At 36.1% G+C, this 23,778-nt stretch overlaps 1 long non-coding RNA gene across 2 annotated transcripts in view; it reads right to left on the bottom strand.

Annotated features, from left to right (window-relative positions):
- Window positions 1–1,718: 1,718 nt before the first annotated feature.
- The window catches only part of LOC109424009 (uncharacterized), a 406,914-nt gene continuing 384,854 nt past the window's right edge, over window positions 1,719–23,778 (bottom strand). The window contains exon 4 of one of the 2 annotated variants that reach the window (XR_009995640.1): window positions 1,719–1,904. This is a non-coding gene — a long non-coding RNA (uncharacterized LOC109424009). The remainder of the gene's footprint in view (window positions 1,905–23,778) is intronic. The other variant, XR_009995643.1, reaches the window with a different exon arrangement.

Below are 23,778 nucleotides of genomic sequence, written 5' to 3'. Positions count from 1 at the left end.
TTAGGAGGCGTTTCGCCTCCAATCGAATCGTCCATGTGGAAACAAATTTATGGAAAATAACTCAAAAGTGCAAAAGAGGAAGAGAAAAACCCTAAAGTATTTACAGTGCACTTTCTTCCTTAGGACGACAACTGTTTGGTTTGTAAACCAAACAATGTTAATAATATATAGAAAAAAAAAATAAAGCAAAAAAAAAAAAAAAAAAAAAAACTTGTACTAATAATATACGAATTCAATTCTTATGTTTATTTTAGTGCACCCTGTAGGATGCAAAAAAACGGTATTGAAAAAAAAAAGAAAAAATAGCTAATAAAAAAAAAACAAAAAAAAAATGGTCCGTTATTTACAGTTTGTACACCCTTACCCGTATACAGTAGTTTGGGAACCACTGTTATGGATGTCAAAAAAAAAAACACGTGGTCGAATGTGGACTGGGGATACAATAGACAAAAGCGATCAAAACAAATTGGGCGGACAAAAGAGTGTATCGAAAGAGTGATACTTATCTGACCGAAGCAGGTAGATATTTATCACAGGCAGGTCGATGGTAAAGCTGTCCGTCGCGTCTGCCTTCGCACCCGTCGCCGTCGTCCTCTTCGATGACGGAGGGGCTGATGATGGCGATAAAGATGACTTTCTTGGATGCGATGCTTCTTCTTTGATGTACGATGATGCAAGCACCTCGCTTCCCGGGTTGCGCTGGATACCACCTTGCGACACTACACTTCGCACAAGCAGGAAAACGTACGATATAAAAAACCTTCCGCACTTGCGGGGGAAAAAACTCCACTTATACGAGGTCTATCGCGTGGTGAGATACGGAGCACACGTCCGACTCGTCCAAGTGCACAACTGGGAATGATATTCTAAGAATTTTGTCAAAAACATGTCGAAGCCATAACTTTCTTTTTTATGAAAATTGTAGGCAGCAATTGAGAAAAAAGTATGAAAATTTTTCTGAAGAAAATTTCTTAAATTTTATCCGAAAAAATCGCAGTGTGGTCCAGATAAATCATTTTTTCTTTTTCAAAAATCAAAGCTATTAAACCAGTTGTCCGGTTTAAAATTCCTTTTTGTTTGTTTAAAAGATATTGAATTGTTCTTCTTCTTCTTCTTTATGGCTCTACGTCTCAACTGGGTCTTGGCCTGCTTTGCTTCAACTTAGTGTTCTTTGAGCACTTCCACTGTTATTAATTGATGGGAAGGCAAAGAACCATCGCATGCATTTGTAAATTTTGAGGCAAAGTACAATAATACTCTATGCCCAGGGAGTCGAGAAAATTTCCCCGACTGGAACGGGAATCGAACCCGCCATCACCGGATTGGCGATCCATAACCTTAACCACTAGGCTAACTGGAGAACTGAATTGTTTTTATTTATTTTTAAGTTTATGTGCAATAATTATGTAAAAATATTAGTTTTCATGTTTTCATTGTCTCGGATATGTTTCTATGCGTCTAAAAAATTGGCGTAATAGGGTGACGAAGGGTATTATCGGCAGGTTTGTTCTCTTCGTCATGGGAGGTTTTTGTGGGTCGAATTGCCTGAAATTTGGACACATAACTCAGCTTGGTTGGGAAGGATTTGAGGCCAACTCTAAGACCTAGAGGTTTAAAAAAAACCATGACGAAGAGAACAAAACTGCCGAAAATACGTAAGTTCCCCTGTATCAAAAAGTCAGAGATGTGTGTTTTTTTTTTTTTTTTCAAATTTTGATATTATGATTTTTTTGAAAATAAAAAGTAGGAATTGGGAAGCAATATTTTAGTACAAAAGTCCATATCGGTAAATCGGTATATTGAAGTGTCATTCAGTAATAACACGATTCTCGTAGAATTACCGGTTTCCAGTCCTGTACAGTACACATGATGCTCATGCTTGTCCGTATCCACTATTGACTCACCTGCAAAAAACGGAGAAAAAAAAAGACATACATTAGCTATCATATTTCAACACAAAGCCCATCAACGGAGGCAAAAACCTACATAGTAATCTACACCGCATAATAATCATTGGAAAAATAGTGAAAAAAGCCACCACCGACCACTCTCGATGGCGCATCCCGCCTGCGGGCCGAAGTCTATTACTGCATAGTATGATACTCAATTAATCGGTAGCAATGACCATAATTACCGAGGACTATCGCCGCCGTGCCGACGGTCCCCTGTCCAGTCCAACTGGTAAGAATTCAAATTACGCCAGACTCAACCAGCCTCCAAGATCTGGTTACAGTGGCAGCAGCAGAAGCAGATCCACATTCATTTCATGACCCAAACCAATACCAGTTTCTCAACAACGTCGCTTATAGATTTATAATTACACAGAGCTTTAACGACAGTTACCAACAACATATCGATACGGTCGGAGACCGAGTTGCTGACCCCATCATCACTCGCCGGTGCAGACGCCGTTCAATATTGATCGTCGTCATCGTCCGTGGAGTGGTGATAGAGTCGATAAATTCCTATAATTTTCTCTAATTCCATCAACACATTCGCGCGCGGTCGATCTCCGGTTGTTGCGGTCAACTGAGCTGAGCTGACGATAGGGGAATGATCATTCATGCACCTTTCACGCCTTTGGCAATCGTTGCCGTTGGTTGTCTAATGTTGATCATCTCTATGTACTCGATGTTGAGTGCTCGATTGGTGTTACATAATAGTGGTGGTGAAGCTAATGTTTGAACAGGCGAGAAATTACTTGTTGGCAGGAAGTGGAATGAGTTATTGTACATGACAGGGTGACCTATCGTCGATCATTGATCCGCAGTTTTGTAGCGCCGTGCGACTCAGCTAATGACAATGCATTGTCCCGGTTAATAAAGGATAAAAGATTTTTAAGATATCTAACATTTTGGAACATTAAGAGGTTAGAGGTTAGAGAGGCTAGAAGGTTTTATCTAGCCCAGGATCTAAACAGAAAAATTCATCAATTTTTATATATTTTTTTCTTACCGGAGATGGGAAAAGTCCGCGGGGAAAAAATGCATTCCGCCACTTCTGCCATGGGCATAAAACCTTCTCATCATCTCAATCGTTTTACATACAATCATAAAGCTTTCCAGTGTGCGAAGCTCTGTGAGGAATTGCAGTAATTTAGCAATTATTTAACAGTGACAATTTATATAATTAATCTTTTAACAATATAGACATTTCATTATAAATCTGCTTGAAATTATAAATGACATTTATTTGATAAAATAAAATTAATAAAAAACTTAAAAAAATCACCGAGAAGAAATTGTTAGTCACATCGAAAGTCAGAAAAATAATTCAATAAACCTCTTAAAAAAAATTAAAGTGAAAACTAAAACGTGAATCTCTACCAACAAAACGTTCCAGATTTTGAATTTCTGTATCTTAAACAGAAAATCAAACATTAAATTCTTGGAAAAATTTAACCTTTTGGAGACGGATGGGTCACATTAGCCAGGAGATCTTGACCAGCGAAGTTGCATCCAGAAAGGCGAAAATACCGTATCCAAAGAGTTAAGCTAATGGATTTTTAAAAGCACAGCCTAAGCACACATAGTATTCAGCCGAACTTTTATCAATCTGCGTCTAGAACTATTGTTTTATTTACTAGTTTGTTTTATAAGGAAGATCGTGAGTAGGTTAGTTAGTAGTTCGTATAGGATGTGAGATGATCGATGTTTTCGTAGGCAGTCGATGACATTTACCTTAAGGACAGACTTGTTAGAATCCCAAAATGGCCAACTTTGGCACCTACTCACGATTTCGAGCGCACACATCTCTTCGTAAACAAAACCAGCGCACCTGATCTTCTTATTTTAGGCTTATTACAAGTGAGCATGAACAGAATAATAAAATGCACAGTTTTTCTTTATTTATTTTTTTTTTAATTTTTTTTATTTTTTTTTTATCTGTATTAACGAGATTTTTAGCCCTAGGCTAGTTCATCTCGGGACCCACACTTTACTTCCCTTCCGAAGGAAGAACTCACAAATTTAAGAGTTTGTCGGGAGTGGGATTCGATCCCAGGTCCTCGGTGTGATAGTCAAGTGTTCTAACCACCACACCAGGTCCGCTCCACAAATGCACTGTTGTTTGAAGCTTGCATTTTGAGATTTGTGCGTCTGAAGGTCTCATGCACTGTTGAAGCGGGATTTTAAGACGTTTGTGCTTAAGGCGAAACTGGAAGCATTTTCTCATTTTTTCGATTTTTGATTTTTCATTAAATAACGAAGCAATATTTTCAAAATCGGTTTTCGTGCACATGTAGAGTATGGATCAAGGTATCTTCTGATTTTTTTTGAGGTGGAAAATGTTTTCCATTTTTGCAGAAACCATTTTTTTGTGAAATTTCGTTCAAAAATGGTTTCTGCAAAAACGAAAAACATTTTCCACTACAAAAAAATCAGAAGATACCTTGATCCATACTCTACAGGTGTACGAAAACCGATTTTGAAAATATTGCTTCATTATTTTATAAAAAAATCAAAAACCAAAAAGTGAGGAAATGGATCCAGTTTCGCCTTAAGTATTTTTTTTCCTCCCCTGTTGGGGAAATTAAGCCACTGCGTCCAAAAAGCTGAACTTTTGTGGCATACCTTAAGTATTTGAGATAATGCAGATTTCCCGTGACTTTCTTGTAGAACCGGTCTAGCTACAAAAGTTTTTCATATACAAGGGATAAACAAAATGATCGGGACAGGCAAAATTATCACTTTTCAAAAAATGTTCAACCAGCTGTAACTTTTCGAAACGTGCATCAAATATTCTCAAAGTTTCACTGGAAGTTGATCAACTAGTTGTGTATTAGTGGACAAAATTTGGAAAAAATCGGGCTATTCTGCACGAGGTTATAATGATTCTAGAAAAAAGTATAATTATCCGATAGCCAACTTTGAGCTGTTATATCTCCGGATTCAATGAACCGGATCCGGATGCAATAAAATGTTGACCATTTATGACTAACATCATGAATTTTGAAAATCTTTTGACACAACTTAAAATTCTTAACACGGAAGAAAATTATTACGATTAGTTTATTTTTCTAATAAAACACTAAATTTTCTAAAACTTGAAAATCATTTTAAAATTCAAGATGCTAGGTATAGTTCATCTAAATTCCCTCTAATTGTTTTAAATATAAATATGTTTTGAAAGAAAGTAACAACATAACCTTCATTTAATAGAAAAAGTATTGGGATGCATATTAAAAATAGACCAATATACTAAAAAATTATAAAATAAATAAAATCGCTATAACTTTTTCACTTGTTAATAATTTAAAGATGTGTCAAATGTTTTTGAGAGCTTATTATTTAAGTCATAAATGGTCAAAATTTCATTGCATTCGGTTCATTAAATCCGGAGATATAACAGCTAGCTATCGGATAATTATACCTTTTTCTAGAATCTTTATAACTTCGTGTAGAATAGCCCGATCTTTTCCAAATTTTGTGCACTAATACACAACTAGTTGATCAACTTACAGTGAAAATATTTGATGCACTTTTCAAAAAGTTACAGCTAGTTGAACATTTTTAGAAAAGTGATAATTTTGCTGTCCCGATCATTTTGTCTATCCCCTGTACCATGTTTTCAGGTTCAGCTTCTGAGATGAGCTACTGTAGCTGTAATCAGTTTTGTACCTTTTAATTCCGCCCTATTTTGCTTATCCTTTGACAGATATGCGTATTTCGACTACCACTTGTAATCTTCCTCAGTTTTGTATTCTGCTCAGAGGGTTCGAAAAGTCGGTATTAGAACTATTGAATGTGTAATTTTGTTATCATAACTAATTTTATAATTAATGAGATATTGGTTGAATTTGGAATAAATAACTAAATTTACCCTTCTCTTGGGGTTGCTAGGAGAATAACTAATTGTGTTATTGTGCTGTTCTTTAGATAGTTCATCAAACAATGTCAGTTATTATGTTTGCCCTTTATGTCACTTATTTCAAACAAACCAATAATAAATTTTGCCATTCAGTAATTTTGTTTCAATGGCAAAACTTATAATTATTTTGTAATTCTCTTCTGCCTGGGTTATTTTAGAGTCCTCTTCGGCTGTTTCAATTTCGGCAATAGGATTGTCGGAGTCCAGCATAATTTTACCAATGCTCAGTTATTACAGAACAGTCATAGATGATTCAGTTGACTTAACCGGACGTTCGGAAGTTTCTTGCCGAATTTCAGTTAACTTTTGAAGGTAATTTCATGTCTTAGCAAAACTGAACATGTTAACTTATTTACATTATGGGCGAAATGTCTGGAATTTTATCGAGGAACGAATTCTTGAAAAATGTTCAAACCGTAAGTGAACTTTCCAATTTCATGTTTCGAAAAATATTTTCATCCAGCAGTTTTAGGGGCATGCAGGGTAAAATAGGCAAAATAATTTTCACATATGCGCATGATAACTCTTAGCTGTCAATTGCAACTAAAACTAATTTCAACGTTCAATAGCAATATCTGGTTTTTATAAATGCATTTTAAATCTCATTTTCTATGATAATAGGGCAAAATAGCACAAATTGGACAATTACTGAAGATGATTCTGGTGATAACAGATCTAGCGCTTTTTGTTTATGCAAAAAAAAATCAAATTCAAATAAGTAACCTTAAAAATCTATTAATATTTATATAAAATTCACAATTTCCAGCAGTTGTTGGGGCATATGAGGCAATATAAGCATATCAAAGGATCTTTCATAAATGTTCATGATTTCTATTAACCTCTAATTACACCTGCAGCTATTTTCAACGATATACAGTAGTATTCGTTGTTTGAAAGTACATTTTTTGTATGAAATAAGGGCAAAATGGGGCAAAATGGACCACTTCCCGTGCCCTGTGGTGAATGAATTTAGCACCAATCGATTACTTGTATATCTATGGATATTCCCTAAAGAAATAGAGTAGGTATTCGTATGATACATTCTTCCTGATTCCAAAAAGATCGTCATAATGAAACCTGAAAAATATACCATACAGATTTCATGAGATTTTTTTGAAAATTCGGAGAAAAATAACACAATCCATTGTTTAGAAGTTTGTGTCCCGTAACTAATGCCTTAACAGTCTTTTGAATAAATGATATTCAGCACCTTTCAGAAAGCTGAAATCTTGCAACAGAAATCAATATGTATGTCAACCTTAAAAAACAGTATACTATCTTGTTTTTTTAACCTAAAAAAAGCGAGAATTTTTTAACGTGTTGTACAAAATACAACAGCGCGACCGCTCGAGGGTTAAATAGGTTTCCAAAGTTTCTATGGTTTCTATGGACGCTTGACAATTCGGAGCATGTGGCAGAACCGTTTGCTCTCCAGCTACTCCAATCTAAACTTTCCATTGCACTTTGCTTACATCGAAGCAAGGATGGAAACACTCACTTGCAAAGAGTTACACTCACTTGATATTTTCTCAGCTCGGAAGCGTGCAATCAAGAAACGATGTATGGACGACTTTTGCATTGCGGTTTTATCTAAAACTTTGCCGAATAGTGTAGGGGTTGCACACGCATACCGCAGCCGTGAGGAAGCTGCGAAGGCAACTCTCCACGAGGTGAATGTAAATTACACTCACCTCGTGGAGAGTCGCTTTTACAGCTCTGTCACGACTTTGGTATGGGTGTGCGACCTCTACTCTATTCAGCAACGTTTTAGACAAAACCATAATGCAAAAGTCGTCCATACATCGTTTCTTGATTGCACGCTTCTGAGCTGAGAAAATAGCAAGTGAGTGTAACTCTTTGAAAGTGAGTGTTCCCATCCCTGCATCGAAGAACAACTAACACCGCTCTTCCTCTGACTGGTCACCAATATATAGTGCAGATTAATTATGGAAAATAATGATGTTGTGGATAAGTGATTGTTACAAGGGCCAGTGAAATTAAAAAATAACTACCAAAACCATACCCACTCACCCGAAACGCTGGAACGTCTCAGGAACCCTCTAAAAATCCTCTGAAACATCCTGAAAGGCCACCGAAAATCTCCTGAAACCGACTCGGACCCCATGCAGCGCACCTGAAACTCTACAAAACCCCCACAAAACGCCCCAGTAACGCCACCAGAATCCCCTGAAAATCCTCTAAAATGCTTCCGAAACCCCATTACCGACTCGAACCCTCTGTAACGCAGTTCTGTAAAGAACTCATTTCCAAATATGTTCTAGGGTAAGCAAAAACTTCCGTTAGCAAAAGGGCTTAAGATCTACAAGCGTACTCAATGGATTGTAGTTTCATTACTGATGCATTGTAACATCATACAGATCCATGGAGCATAGTTTTGTAGAAAAGTAATTTCCATAGATGTTCTAGATCATCCAAGATCTTCCGCGATTAAAGGCGATAAGATCTGTAATCGTGATCCATGGGTTATTGTTACATTACTGATCCGCTAAAACATCCTACAGCCCCATGAAGCATGGTTCTGTAAAGAACTAGTTTTCAAAGATGTTCTAGGTTATCCATGAACCTTCACGAGTAAAGGCCTTAAGATCTAGAAGCGTAATCAATTGATTGTTGATGCGTTATTGATGCGGTGTAATATCCTACAAGTTCTAGAGAATAGTTCTTTAGATAAGTAATTTTCAAAAACTGTCTAGGTCATCCAAGAACTTCCGCTAGCTAGAACCTACAAGCATCATTATTGAAAAGTTGTTACATAAATGATACGGTGCAACATCCTACAGGTCCATTGAGTATTGTTCTACAAAGTATTATTTTAAAAAATGATCTAGGTCATCCAAGACCTTCCGAGAACAAAGGCTTGAAGATCTACAAGCGAATTGTTGTTACATTACTAGCGAATTGTTGTTACATTACTGATAATATCCTGCAGATCTATGGCGCTTAACAGAGTCAATAACAGAGGGACCACTTAGCGATCCCTGGTCGTATTCCAAATAGGTGTTAATATAGAGCATGCCCAGGTCGACTCACGAATCGCGTAGACGTGACCATTTCCAATTCAAATAAAATGTTGCCATGAACAAAATCTTATTGAAATTGAAAAATATCGAGTCAAAAATAACATTTTTTGCGTTTTGGATTGGAAATGCTCCATAGTAGCTTATGCCTTAAAAAGAGTTAATACAGAGCTTATTGATAGTCCAGAGGAGTGCTTCCGAGAAAATAAAAAACATTTCTTAAAACATCACGTAGACGTAACAGAGTCGATTTCAACTGAATACAGACTGAGCCCATCCTAACTCCAATGACGCCATTTACAACATCTTGATGGGTTTCACGAGGAGCCCGCCCGATGGAGAGTAATTCACTTCACAGCAGCGAGCGGGATCAATTATGTATGATGTGAGTATAAGATATCCTCTTACGCCAGGCAGGGAGACCCATAGCGGCGTCGAGCAGGTTTTCCTGTCCCGTCGCCGCCGTCTAAGGTGAACGATTATTGCTATTAGCCATCACCCCCACGGTGTGTTGAAACAGGATTATTATCGCACTTTCATGAACCTAAAATATTTTTGCGTTATAAGTTAGCCTCAGCTGTATATATTGAGATTCTGGAGGTTAAAAAATCATTCATCGGGGAAAATTAAAATAAATTTGATTTTAGTAGTTTTCCACTTTTCTCATATAATATGGTATTACGGAAATCTGATGAACCTGAACTCCGCTAGAAAAAGTTCCCTTTCTAATAATAAATTTGAAACCATTTAGAAAGAAACGAATGCAAAAGTCTTTACAACGAGCTTAAATTTGTTTGGTGTTCGTTTAATGTGTCCAGCCCACTACAGTCTGCCGAAAGTCATAAATCATAAAAGTCTACATTCCTTCCATTTGTCTGGCACATAGATATTTGTAATGGAGGCAAACAAATACTTCCCATTAGTGCGACTCATATATTTGAGGAAGCATCATACCCTTGTGCCTCGTACCATTTGCAGCACATACTCTTTATGTGCTAATTAGCCTGAAATGGCGGGTATTAGTTGCACATACTTTGCATGCCAAACCATGTAACGATACACGATTGCGAAATCATTCAACAGATATGGTGACTTAATCACGCGTATTTTTAGCATTCATGTTAACTGTTAATTAAGTTGTTTTGAGCTAGTTCAGCAGAAATACTGCTAGTACTTCGAATATAATTAGAACTTTTATCTATATTGTGCTCTGATTTTGCAGGGCTTTTACTAACAAGTGATAATTTCATTCCATGAATATTTTTGTGCGCATGTTGGACGTATAGGGATGATTTCTGTATCCTGGCTTAGGCGTTAAACCAGGTTTAACTATATGGGTAAGCCTGGTTTACTGGTTAATCCGAGGTGAAGAAATCAGCCCTTAGAGCATAGCTTTTAATTTAATTTTTTCGACACACGCCCTTGATACACGCATTTTAAGGTGAGCATATGTAATCATTTTTTTTATTGTGAAATCAATCAATGTTTGATTGAAACCGTTTTAGATATGATGATGATGAACCTGGGCATGTTGGCGGTACATGTATTAAGAAGAAAGAAAAAGAATTTCGGATTAGGTACGAGACACTGAAGATGACCTAACAGTTGAGGTCGAAATACGTATCTGTCAAAGAATGCAAAATCGTAGTACCGTAATCCGGGGTAACATTGATCAGAATTTTCGATCTTTCTTGAATAATTCTCTTGTTAAAGCAAATGTTACATGTTTTGTATTTTTAAAACAAGTACTGGCTCTCTGAGTATGTGTTAAGCTACTCGAAAAAGTATTGTAAAACTTTAAAACATGTTTAAATAGACTTTTTAATCTAATTTTTGATTTTGTTGATTTGGGGTAACATTGATCATGTCAGTGATCAATGTTCGTTTGTGTTGAAAATACCCTTACTTACTAAATTCGGGGTCGCTGATTTCGAATATGTTGTCCAAATTCTTACAAGTTATGTACTTTTTGAGTTATTTTAACCTTCCGTAACTCGTGCGTCAGCACCACGCTAATGTTGAGTACAAAAAGCGAGATTTTTTCAACGTGTTGTACAAAATACAACAGCGCGATCGCTCGAGGGTTAAGATTAAAATCCTTCAAACCGCGTATAACGCCTAAAGGTAGGCAATGGCTTAAGGAATTGCTAGCTTACTTTTAATAAATCGTATATTTTATTGCAAAAGAGCATTTTCATAAATGGTTCGTTCATCCAACCCAACTCTAGGATGTGATATTGAAGTAATACAGTGATTTCTATCCTCATATAGTATCCAGTATTCATGCCATGCATGAATGTTTGACAATGTATCTCATTGCGTTATGAAACACAGTTATGGAAAAATCGATTTATTTCAATGCTTATAATATTCAATTTTAAAGAATTACATGTCATTTAATAGCTAAATGATAGCAGATTACGATATACCATTCGACAGCAGAAACTGATTCAATGAAAAATGCTTGTTCGAACATTTCATGAGGCCGGTCAAGCCGATCAATGTTACCCCGCTGATCAATGATACCCCGTTTTACGGTACAAATAAAAAAACAGTCCTAACCTCTTTTTTTTTTCTTTTTACTTAGTTTAAGATATGTGCATTGTTGTTTATGCTAAGAACAAATTTAACTAAATTTACAGATAAAATAAAAATATAAGAAATATTGAGAAGACATCAATGTTCTGGAAATATCATAAAATATTTAAAAAAACATCAAACAGTGATGTGTAAAGTGAGGCAAGATTGACGCAATTTGAAGTTTCAATACAACTTTTTAAGAACTTTTATTAGTTATTTTATGCTTCATTTCAGAATCATTAGATAGATTTTGATTGCTAAATAGTTATAACACATAGAATATGGTTGGAAGGTATCGAGTGTACGGGAGACTTTTTAATTTAACTCTTATGGATAATTTCCACTTTGTAAGTACAGTGCAGTGGTTTTTTAGTTTTATGACTAGTCGTTTTAATCACTATTCCTTTTTATGTCGTTTTTGTCACGCTCTGCAAGGACAAGTGACATTTCTCCCCATACTCAATCTGTTGTCAAACTCACTTTACAAAAATGAATGAAATTTAACTTGGGAAAAAGAAATTTTATTTTATGCAGTCATAACATTGAAACCATTAAAACGCATGAAGTTTTTATCAAGACCAAAGTGTCTTATAAAATAAAACTACAGATAACCCAGACAAACATAGAAAAAAACACTGCACGAGACCACTATTATTGAAACACATAAGATTACTTGCAAATTGATATGTTTCCAATATATTTAAGCCTTATACTATAAGATGTCATTTACTTTGACATATGTATATTAAGCTTGCGTTGCCTTTGGTAAGGTGAATTCTTAATAAAAACATGTGAGGTTTTGAAAGAGATTTCAATGCAATTTGTGTAATTATCCTTGACCAAATGATTGTTTGATTAAAAAATGTTATGACATTCAAATTGCTTATCATGAATAGATAATATCGCGTTGACCCACTGTTTCTTCTTACCTTACCTGTTTCAACTTGTCCCGTTGTACCTTATTTTAAACCAAATGTTTGATAATCATTTATGAATGCATTAACAAAATATGACAACGCCAATCGTTTGTATTTTGTGTCAACTTTTTGTTATTTGAGACTCAACAGCCCACTTAACCCTAAAGGTATCGTTTTATAATTAACAAGGAAATTAGCCTTTGAAAATTTTAAGACTTTATATGAACAAAAGTCCTCAACAGATCAGTGGCAGAACTTTTACAAATCAGTAACGCACGCTCAGTATAGTTGACTCATAAATTTTGGCAAATATCCTAATGTGAATGTGGTTTGACATGCAAAGTATGTGCAACTAATACCCGTGATTTCAGGCAAAATAGCACATGAAGAGTATGTGCTACAAATGGTACGTGCCACAGGTGTATGGTGCTTGCTCAAATGTATGAGTTGCACTAATGGGAAGAATTTGTTTACCTCCAATACAAATATCTATGTGCCAGACAAATGGAAGGAATGTAGACTTTTATGATTTATGACTTTCGGCAGACTGTAGTGGGCTGGACACATTAAACGAATGCCAAACAAATTTGAAATCATTGTGAAAACTTTTGCATTCGTTTCTCTCTAAATGGTTTGAAATTTATTATTAGAAAGGGGACTTTTTCTATGCGGAGTTTAGGTTCATATGATTTGCGTAATACCATATCATATGGAAAAAGTGGTAAACTACTAAAATCGAATTTATTTTAATTTTCCCCGATGAAAGATTTTTTAACCTCCAGAATCTTAATATATACAGCTGAGGCTAACTTATAACGAAAAAATATTTTAGGTTCATGAAAGTGCGATAATAATCCTGTTTCAACACACCGTGACCCCCGTTGTGTAATACCACCATCGTCTCTGAGGCTTTCAGACTAACTAAGACATCATAGATGTTTACTGGGATAGCCCTCGTGTAAATTGCAAAATGATGACCACGGTCGGCGGTGGTGCGAAACCACAATGGATTGGTGGGTAGATAAGGTATGGTATCTCACACATGCGGCTGGACTGGGTACGGTCCGAAGGTGTTAATTGAGAACGACTTGAGTGATATGATACACACTACACAGTGAGGAAATGCGGGTCTCTTTGGACGGGAAGTTACGTTTTGATTGCAAATGGTTGCAAAAGGGGCGAGTAATGCGAGTGAACATTAGTTGGGCATTATGCTTGGGCGCGCCTTGAGCAAAGTGCTTTTGATTACGTAAAATGGGAGAATTTGAGTGTTTAAGTTTTTCTACGAGCTGGATCAATTATTCTTGTCAGGAGATTCGTCAGAACATAATATGGCTGGTAGATAACGATTTGCTATAAAATTTTGGGACTTTTTACTTTAAAATAATTTGTTCATAGATTTAATAAAAAACGAGAAGAAAAAAAACGAAACCGAACAAAAAAGAATAGGTCACAAAGAGAAAAACCCAAAAAACAAACACAAAGATCAAAGAAACAACTAAGAACGAAAATAATAAAGAAGAAAAATAAAAAGTAAACAAATGTAAGAAGATAAAGGTTCCAATTCACGAATACAACAAAAACATTGGTAGAAGCTAAAGAATTTTTGAATGTTCTCAAATCTTGCCATGAACTAAAACTATAGTAGAAACTCCATGAATCTGGTTAAAATCTTCAAGTTTCCTGTTAAAATTCGCATGACTGCTGTTTCTCTCAACTGTGTAGCATTTTTATATTTTTTACAGTTTTGTCGGAAGAAGAAAAGCATATAAATTAGGCTCAGAGGAAGATTTTTAGGATCGCTTGAGTTTTCAATAAATTGTAAAAACTTTAAACTTCTAAATAAATGATCGTAACATAGTATTCTCTCTTTCTTAACTTTACTTCATCTTTCTAGGTAGTCTTTTACTTCGACTTCTCAGCTACCTACGTTGATCCCATCTTGTGTTTAACATTCTTCGCCACATTATTTGGCCACACAACAACCCGCAGCGAGCAGTTTATGAGAAAATGTTCATTTATGATGGGGGATCTAGGTAATTCTAGGTCATCACAATTACCCCTGCGCGTCTTAGCTCCTCTACCCGTCTCTCATCAGCTAAACCACCATCTGACAGTCAAACAATCGTCACAATTCACAATCATCATCATCATCGTCGTCTTCTTGGGTAGTGTCTCACTCTGAGTCAAATCAGTTGAGCTGTGATCGCACACAAATTGGAACAATGTGGTTCTCGTTCTGCAGATGTTCGGGCTGGTGCGGTGCGGGCGAGACGGTTGAGAAGCTGCAGTAGTATTAACGGTGTGGTAATGGTGGGCTACCGACAGTCGTCCATCGCCACTGACTTTCGAAGAACGACTACTACGAGAGGTACAGTGTACTTGAGTAAATCGAACAATTGTTCCCCGAGGGCCCGTTCGTTCGTCAACCAAAAGATGAGAACTCGTGAACTTGCGCGAAGGCGTACTTAGCTAATCGATTTCAGATGGTGGTTTTGAATGGGGTAATTGTTATAATTTATCTATTGTCGAGGGAATGGTTGAACTATAGGCATTCATCATCGGTAGCCATGCTACTTTATGAGCTTGATTGACTTTAATGTACGAACCATATGACTATGATTTGACTATATATTTTTATTTTGTGTGAATAATTCGATCCTGGAATGTTTCTTGGGAAGCAATCTATTTCGTTCACATGCGCTAATTCCCGTCATATCAGACGGAAAATAGCCAATAATTGCAGATATTCCAAACTACCATTGCCAATGGCCCATCAGATGGAAGCAAACAGATCTAAACTATCGATAACCAGCCTCTAAAGCAATAGAAATCGAATAATTACACGAAATTTCTAGTTTCAGTTTCACTTCTTTTACAAGTTGAAAATGTTTCTCGTTTTGCGTACGACGAAGGCAACCGCACCAAAGTTGTTGAACCAACTTTCAATTTACACTCCACAAACGCTCTATGACACTTCAAAGTTGGATTTCACTGCTACAGATTGCAGCAAAAACTGTTAAATTAATTAAATCAATCACTTTTTTCCCATCGAGAAATTGTAAACAACAAGTTTTCTTCGCCAAGGTAGATTGCAAGCAAATGTGTGCGTGGATTTTAACCATACGAAACATCGTAATTCACAACCACAGAGAAAGATTTCATCGGTGCACTGTGATTACATATTATGATCTTCTGATGGGCAAAAATATTAATTGAAATATTTATGTCGTTATTCAAAAGCAACGTCTATCTCAATTTAAAAGCTTCCTGCTCAAAAGAACTTTGAACACATGAATTGATTTGGATTGCAAAGAATTTGACCAACTTTTCAAATAAACATCTACGGTCAAATCATAATATTTGACCATAGTGTGCCGAGAATTGAATTCAGGTTGTGCCCGAAATAGACGTGGACTAGACGGAAACAGAATTCGAAGGACAATCATTCAATCTGATAATTTTAGGGATATTATAGTTCTTTTACAATATTTTTTACGTGATATAAAAGCCAATTTATAAATTATTAATTGATACGAAATCGGCCATGAGACATCAGGTGAAGTGCAAGAATAAACTCGATCATTATTAGTTGGTGCTTATTTAGACGGGAATTAAATAAAAACCCTACATATGGCCTTAACATTATGGGGAGAAAGTATCACACCTTCTAATTGTTTCCCGAAAAAATCCCGAAAATTTCTGCCAGCTCATACCCCAAACAAAGTTTGGGAAAATTTCTCTGCAGAATTCTTTCCCACGAAACTATACAACACAGACAGGTATGAACGAATATGGCTGAAGCCCCAACAAAACGCAAACCTCTCAAGCAATTAATGAAGTGGCAAACCATTTTCGGCTCAACATTGTTTGTCCATATCGCCCCATCCCAGTAATAGACTGTCGAACATCTCACATTAGAGAGAGCATCTATCGAAAAAAAACTCCGAAATATGGATATGGATAGACACAGACAGACATCCACTGCTGCAAAAGCATTAGTTCAATGACCGAACTTCACCAAACAACGTGCTTCAACGCTGACTGGCTGGCTAGCTTGCAAACCATTTAATGACATTTTAATTGAAGCTCACGCTGCTCTCTCGATATGTACAAGTATCAACAAACGTATAGATGAGCTGTGCGACTTGTTGTCGTCGCGATCGTCGTTTCCAAGCTAAATGGGATGTTTCGCACCAGCCAGCCAGCCAGCCAGTCAGCACTCTGCGGAGGCGTTAATGAGTCTCGCAGTTGTCGATAAAAAGGGACTCTCTTGGAATGATCGCGAATCTGTTTGCCGAAGTGTGCTCGTTGAGAGTAGCGCGGTACGAAAGTACGCAAAAAAAGTTCATTATTCCACTCCAAGGAGAGTGCGACTCCATCGCGTCGAACTTTCTCCTTGCCTGGTTTGGAGCAGAAGTTCCTTTTTGTATTGGTTGACTGGCTGACTGCGAATCCCAATCGGGAAGTGCGACTGACAGCGTCTTTACAGAACTCCTACGCGCTGCACCGGTGCAGAGTGGTCCAAACAGCAAATTCACAGGGATAGGTGAGTCAACTTATACACGCAGAAAAATAAATTGTAAACACAATTAAATTCTAATTCAAATCAAACGATTTTTCAGTTCACTATTAAAGCGACAAACTGATTTCTAGTTTAAACTGAACTGTTCTATTGTTTGATAATACAAATATTTTCATTTGTCGTTTGACAGTTTGTTAAAACAAACAGAGATATGGTATTTTCAACATGAAATAATGGATTGATTCAAACGACTGCACTTTTGCCACTAACAAACCCGGAATGTGATTGTGTTGGTGACGGCAGCAATTGCGGTAGCTCGGAAATCTATTTTTAGACCGTCGGTAAGCGGATGGGGAGGAGAACGACTAAAATAAAGACAAAAAAGGCGAAACCGATCAACTTTTTGTGGATGCTGTCGTGAGTACCTGCGCGTTATCCATCACGGCCAAAGCTGTACTTGGAAGTTGGCGTGATGGATTTGCTACACCTTCTTCGTTGTGGCGATGTTGGGGTAAGCATTTTATAGATGTGTGAGTGCTTTCGGACCATGTTTATGGTTTTTATTTTGTTGAAACAAATTAAATTTTTGACATTACATGAAATGATGGTAATCGGTTGTTTTTATCGATAAACTCTAAATGAAAACAATTGAATATAACTTTGGAATAAGTAAATTCTCAGTTTGAAAATCAACCATGCGTTTTATTGTTTCAAACAAGCGCCATTTTTCTGCGTGTAGATTTAATTCGCAGTTTAATTCGAACCGTTGACAGCGCATTTTATGGTAGAATAAGATTTTAATATAAGTAAACAAGCACGTGAAAGCGAAGAAAATCAACAGAGAACGAGCTCGCCATTGGCAATGAAAGTGGTGAGCTCATTTCATGTTTCGATTAGTCTTATAGACAAATCACACTTCTACACACATCTGCAATAACCTCTGGATTCAAAAATATGGATGTTATATCGCAGCAGGTTTTCCAATTCCTGTATAGATGGGATGTTTTGGGCTCAAAAATGAAACCATATTAAAACTTTTATTCAAATTTATAAATGAGATTGCATGTTTTGTTTGATACTGCTTCTTTTTTTGTATACTTTATTTTCAGCCTTGTAGATTCGTTTCTGATGAACCCCTGACCTCTACCCCTCCCCCCACAAGGATTTTTGGATTTCTGAAGATTCGTTTCATGATTTGGCATGTTGTCCTCCTTCAAGATTGCGGTTCTGCTATGGCTACTGCCGTGTGATCCTTTACTTTGAAGTTATTATTATAATGTTATACGAGAGGTTTTGGGCCTCTTTGAGAAAGATTTCGTTTTTGTAATGTCAAAATCACTCCAAGGGGTTTTTCCCTCTTTCAAAATTTTAAGTTTAAATAAACAATAACAATAACAATAAAAATTTGGATGTAGTTCTGCAACTGATCGGTAAAATAGGACACGTTCGGTGTAGTACTAGAATTGTAGTAATGAGCTGAATTTTTGTATGGTGAGAAGATGAATTCCACGTTTCTGCAATGAAATGGTGCAAAAAGAGTGGATATTATGGTTCCTTGCCTAATTTGAGCCAGTTTGAGCAAAACTTTGTGTAACTATGTTGTTTAAGTTGAAAGAAATGGAGAAACCAACAACACCATGTATAACAAATTGTTGGGAAGTTTGCATTAAAATTCAGAATGAAAATTGATACGCAAAGGACTGAAATGGTCACGGCGTATCAAGGAGCAATTTTTTTGGGACATCCCAAATGACTACCAGAGATAAAATTTAAAAAAAAGAAGAAAACAAACGAGAAATATTCGTAGTTTATTTGATTCCAGTAAAATTTGATGTTTCATAAACTTATCAGCAAATCTATTTGGAAGAGAATACCCGAGCAGAAAAGAATAGCAACTGAAAATCATTTCAAGGTATTCATCTTGAATACTATCATACCTTGATATGCCCTTCGTTAGCTGGACATAAGAGGCAAAATAACAAAAAACGAATACCATAATTTTGTATGCATAGCACCTATAAAATAACAAGTGATGTTATTTGAATAATTAATGCATAACTAAAATTTGGAGGGCTATACTGCCGTTCTAAGCATATCTGTCCCATGTTGATTTTCATCATTTTTCATTTTTTTCCTCCTATCAGCATAATTGTATGTGTATTTTCATGTTAACTTGTAAAAGTCCTTAGTTTGTTCTGAAATTTTGAAAATAAATACCAAGCCTTATTGTCCCATTGTTGAATTTCCAAGCATATCTGTCCCACTAAAAGAAATACAGTCAAAGACTGCGAAAAGTATGCGTGGAAATTTCAAATTTGCGTTGTGTTTCACAGCATAACTGTCCCGCTGGGAACTATTTATTCAAAATTGAAATGTTTTTTTTTGCGTTAAAAAAGGCAACTTCACTGATTTCACTTCAGATATAATCCATTTTAATAGAAATACAGCTGCATGTGTCGTTGCGGTACTGTAGTTATTGGTCAATTAGAAAAATACGTTATTAACTTTAATCGCAGTTTTCTCAGTTGCACATTTTTGAACATGGTACAGATATGCTTAGAACGGCAGTATATTTGTCATCCAAAAGGTATTGAATAACAAAGCAATAACATGTTATGTTATTAAATTGTGTGTTTGTTCGATAGCTCCATGATGTAATAGCAAAGCCTGTTATTCAGTAATTTCACTGCTAAATCAACAAATACAACATCAATACCAAACTCTGCTCAAATACCTCCAATTGATATTGTGATGTTCTCATAACATTTTGTAGAATAATATAATAAAAACATTTTTTGCTATTAGAGCACAGGTTGTTCTGATATTTGTAAGGTATTCCCTTCTGCTCGGGTAATGCTAAAAGACTGAAAATCGGTTGAACATTAACAAAGTTCTAAAAATTAAAGTGAAACAATAATTTCTAATTAAAAAAAAAACACCAAAAATTTCTATTTTTCACATTTTTAAAGTCTTTAAAGATCTTTACAGAACAACACAGAACTATCTTAACGAATCAAACAGAAATTTGTTTAGTTACCTGTTTAAACAAATCGAAACAAATAAGAGCACGGGACCTCCTCGAAGAGTATCCTAAACCACTAGAAATTCACTAAGAAAATCTTCTAGAACATTAGTTCTCATTTATTCAAGAAGTTCGTCATACTAAGAAGAAATCACTGATGCGAAGAACCCTCGAGAACTAAAACAAAAATAAATTCCAGATTTTCACCAAAAATAAAGTACATTGTTTAGAATATTGGCTAGATATTAATCGAACAATTCCGTGAAAAAGCCGACTGCACATAGCTTTAGGAAATCGATAAACAGTACTTCCAATAATATTCCACCACCAGTTTTCAAAAAATAACCCTGACGAAAACCTTTAGAATTTTTACGGCATAAATTTTCCTACTAAACACACTGTTCTCCTCTTCACATGAACTACTGTTCAGTCATTCCATAGCAAACCGATCGAGTGGATATTAGAACGTCGTAGGTTAGTTGGTTGAAATACCAGACTAGCGATACGGAGTCATAGGTTCGAATCCCACCAGAACTTAAGGTTGAAGGACTCGTCATTGACATAATCGTCATCATTTAAAATTTGGAAGCAGTTTTCTCGTTCAAAGCAGACATTTCCGCAGTGAAAATGTATTCACTGTATTGCGGCTGCAAAGAGGAGTACAATGGATACTTTTTCAATGCAATCAGTCATGTTTGAGCGATAAAAATTCTTTTGTATTTTTATTGATGACTTTTAAGTAAATGACGAATCCTTCAACCTTAAAGGTACCGTCGTTCGGGGTGACATTGAGCCTAGAGGGTAACATTGGTCCATCGATCCCACGGATTCAATATAAGTCAGAGAATTCGATAGTGGATGCAAAGCATCTTAGAATTATATATTCTAGCAGTCTAGCACACAATATTTATTCCCGTCGTATTCAAAACGTGCGGAATAGTGGCCCAATGTCACCCCACTTTGGCCCAATGACACCCCGCACGACGGTACGTTTTAACAAAAATGTACCTCTCCTTTTGTCAATTAAACACACACTGTGACATTTATAGTGTTTAAGTTTGTTTTAGACATATTAATCGACATAAAAACTATAAATCAAGTTGCTGAGTATTGCTTGAAAGTTTCTGTAGAAATTCTCACAGAATATCCTCAAGATTTTTTTTTAATTTACTGTTGGCTGAATAACCAAATACACATCAGAATATTTAGTCTTTTTTACAGAATACTCAGACAGCATTTTGATGAATAACTCCTAAAGGCAGTGTTTTAGTTTTTCGATTTACGTGTTCATTTTTAGTTCTGGGATTTTATCTAGTTCTGTGTGCTACTTGGTGTGCTGCTAGTAGTAGCTCTTCAAAGGGTTTCTTAAATATGCTACAGTTCTCTCCCGGTAATAAACCCAATCAATTTGAAAGGATTCGCTCGGAATGTATTTCAAAATTTACATTGTAAGGTCCACTGAATATTCTTCAAGAACCTCTCCAATTATTTTTTTTTTGTAAATCGTTTTTCTATAAAATTATTCAGAAACTAGCAGTCCCGGCAAACGTCGTCCTGCCTGCCTACTCTGTTTTTTGACATCCGGTTCCATGAAGAAATGCCCCTCAAAATGGAATCTCAGATTTTCCTGTTTTTCTTGCATTCCCGGTCACTTTTTTCTAATTATTTTTTCGTACGAACACGTCGGAGCCCTGGCGGAATGCAACAGTGAAAGACTCATGTCGATCTGTTGACCCGTTCCCGAGCCTATTCGTGACATACAAACACCATTCCATTTTTATTTATATAGATATCTAAGAAGATCCTTAGTAAATTCTCTGACGAATTCAGGAACATTAGAACATTTGAACATTTCTGAGAACACTTGACAGACTCCTTCACACTAACTGTTCACGAGAAACTCAAAACGTACCGCGTTGGACGATTCGAAACCTCCTGTTCTACTCGTTTTTCCTGTGATCGTAGGGCTGTTAAAAAAGTGTCGATTTTGAAACCGCAAAATACGCGCCAAGCCAATTCATATAAAGCCAGATTGTTTTGGGAAACATCAACTATGCATGACTTTTGTTGGACTCCAGATACAGAGAAGTTCTATTGATAAATTGGATTAACCATTACCTTTGCATGATAACAACCAGGATAAAACAAGCATTGGAGCAGTAGTTTGTTTCAATTGCTTATCCATCAGGGTATGTATTATTTTACAAGAATGCATTTTTTTGTTCCCTGCAACAGTTTTGAGAATACACCATTCTTGACAAAACTTTTGAAATAATTTATTGCAAACATTACGATAGAATTAGTAAAACAAAATCTACAGTAAGTCTCTAAAGATCTATCGGTAGATGTTTTTCAGAAACTTTTTGAAAAATTCAGAGATTAATTTCTATAGAAACTTTTTTGTCAAGATTCAAACGAAGTAATACTAGTACAATTGCATTGGTAATTTTGTTCCTTCGGAAAATACTACTTAAAAAGGATGAATTATAGAAAAAAGTAAGAAAAGTATAAGTAGAAAAGTATTAATTCATTGGAATGCTATGATAAGAGTTTCTGTTCACACCTGTGGAATTTCTGCAATGATTTTAGTAAAAATATCCATATTCTGCAAAGAAAAAATCTCGAAGAACTCTACCAAGAAACCCTTCAATAACTGGGCACGCAATTATGCCAACGAATCCCCTGTTTGGAAATCAAAGATAAATTTTAGCATGACTTTTCAGAAGTGGTTAAAGGGTATGTGTGCCATCAGTAACCTCACGCTCCTATATTCATCATTTTCGAAAACAAGCGATTAAGGCACCGATTGATTCCGTTCTTTTTGTTTTCATGCGTGCTCACTTCTGACAAAAAATACAAAAATAAGAAACAAAACAACCTGGGTAGACGTGAATATCATAATCATATCTTGAAACGATCAAATTTTGATGTCATACATATCTTAATATGATATTGATGAGATATTCGAAAACTTGTCAAATATCTGCTCAATATCTCATCGTGATATGATTTCAAAATTAGTACTTAATTTTATCTTGGGACAGCCTTGGGCAACCCGCTGTATAAATGTCGAAATTTCCCAGCATTGCGTATGAAAACTATCTCAAGTTTTCAATTTTCATTAAGCGCCGTCCCCAAATAATGTAACGCGTCAGGAAATAGGGGTTTGATAAATTACGTAACGCGTCAAGGAAATAGGGAATACAGCCTAGCGTTACGACACATACAAAAAGTTGGAGTTATCATACTAAAACACATTATGGAGGCCGCCAGATCCTAATGAACCAACCACCGAGTTCAAAAATGTCGAATTTAGCGTTACGTAATAAATAGATGCTCCCTTATGTCCACCACAAATTTTACAAACGAGCACTGGGACAAAAAGGAAGTAGAAGTGGCCATCATTTCAATAAGCGGGTTTATAGATGCGGATTCCGGATCACCGAACAATTTGGGAGCTTTATCGACTCGCTAGGCAAAAAACGACTATTTCGAAAAACGGACCATTTGATTCTAGATTCATCAAAAAATACCGCTGCAGACGACCAGCTTTTTGAGTTTCAACCAACAAATTGCGTAGCGATTCTGCCTCGGTTATACGAACAGACGACAGTCGTGACGACTACGATCTTCTGAATGTTTCCAAAGCTTTTCTGGGCGACAGTTCACAATAGGGCACGTTCAGTGAAGTACTATATTTTTAACTGATTTGTTGATGACTAGAAGATAAATTCTCCGTTTCTGCAACGAAATTATGCGTAAAGCGTGGGTATTATGATACTTTGGCTAATTTAATGTTGTAAGAACAAAACTTTAGAAAAATTTGTT

Source organism: Aedes albopictus, chromosome 3 (assembly GCF_035046485.1).
Source record: "Aedes albopictus strain Foshan chromosome 3, AalbF5, whole genome shotgun sequence".
NCBI lineage: Eukaryota > Metazoa > Arthropoda > Insecta > Diptera > Culicidae > Aedes > Aedes albopictus.
The sequence above is the reverse complement of the archived record's forward strand: the minus strand, read 5'-3'. Positions and strand labels throughout refer to the sequence as shown.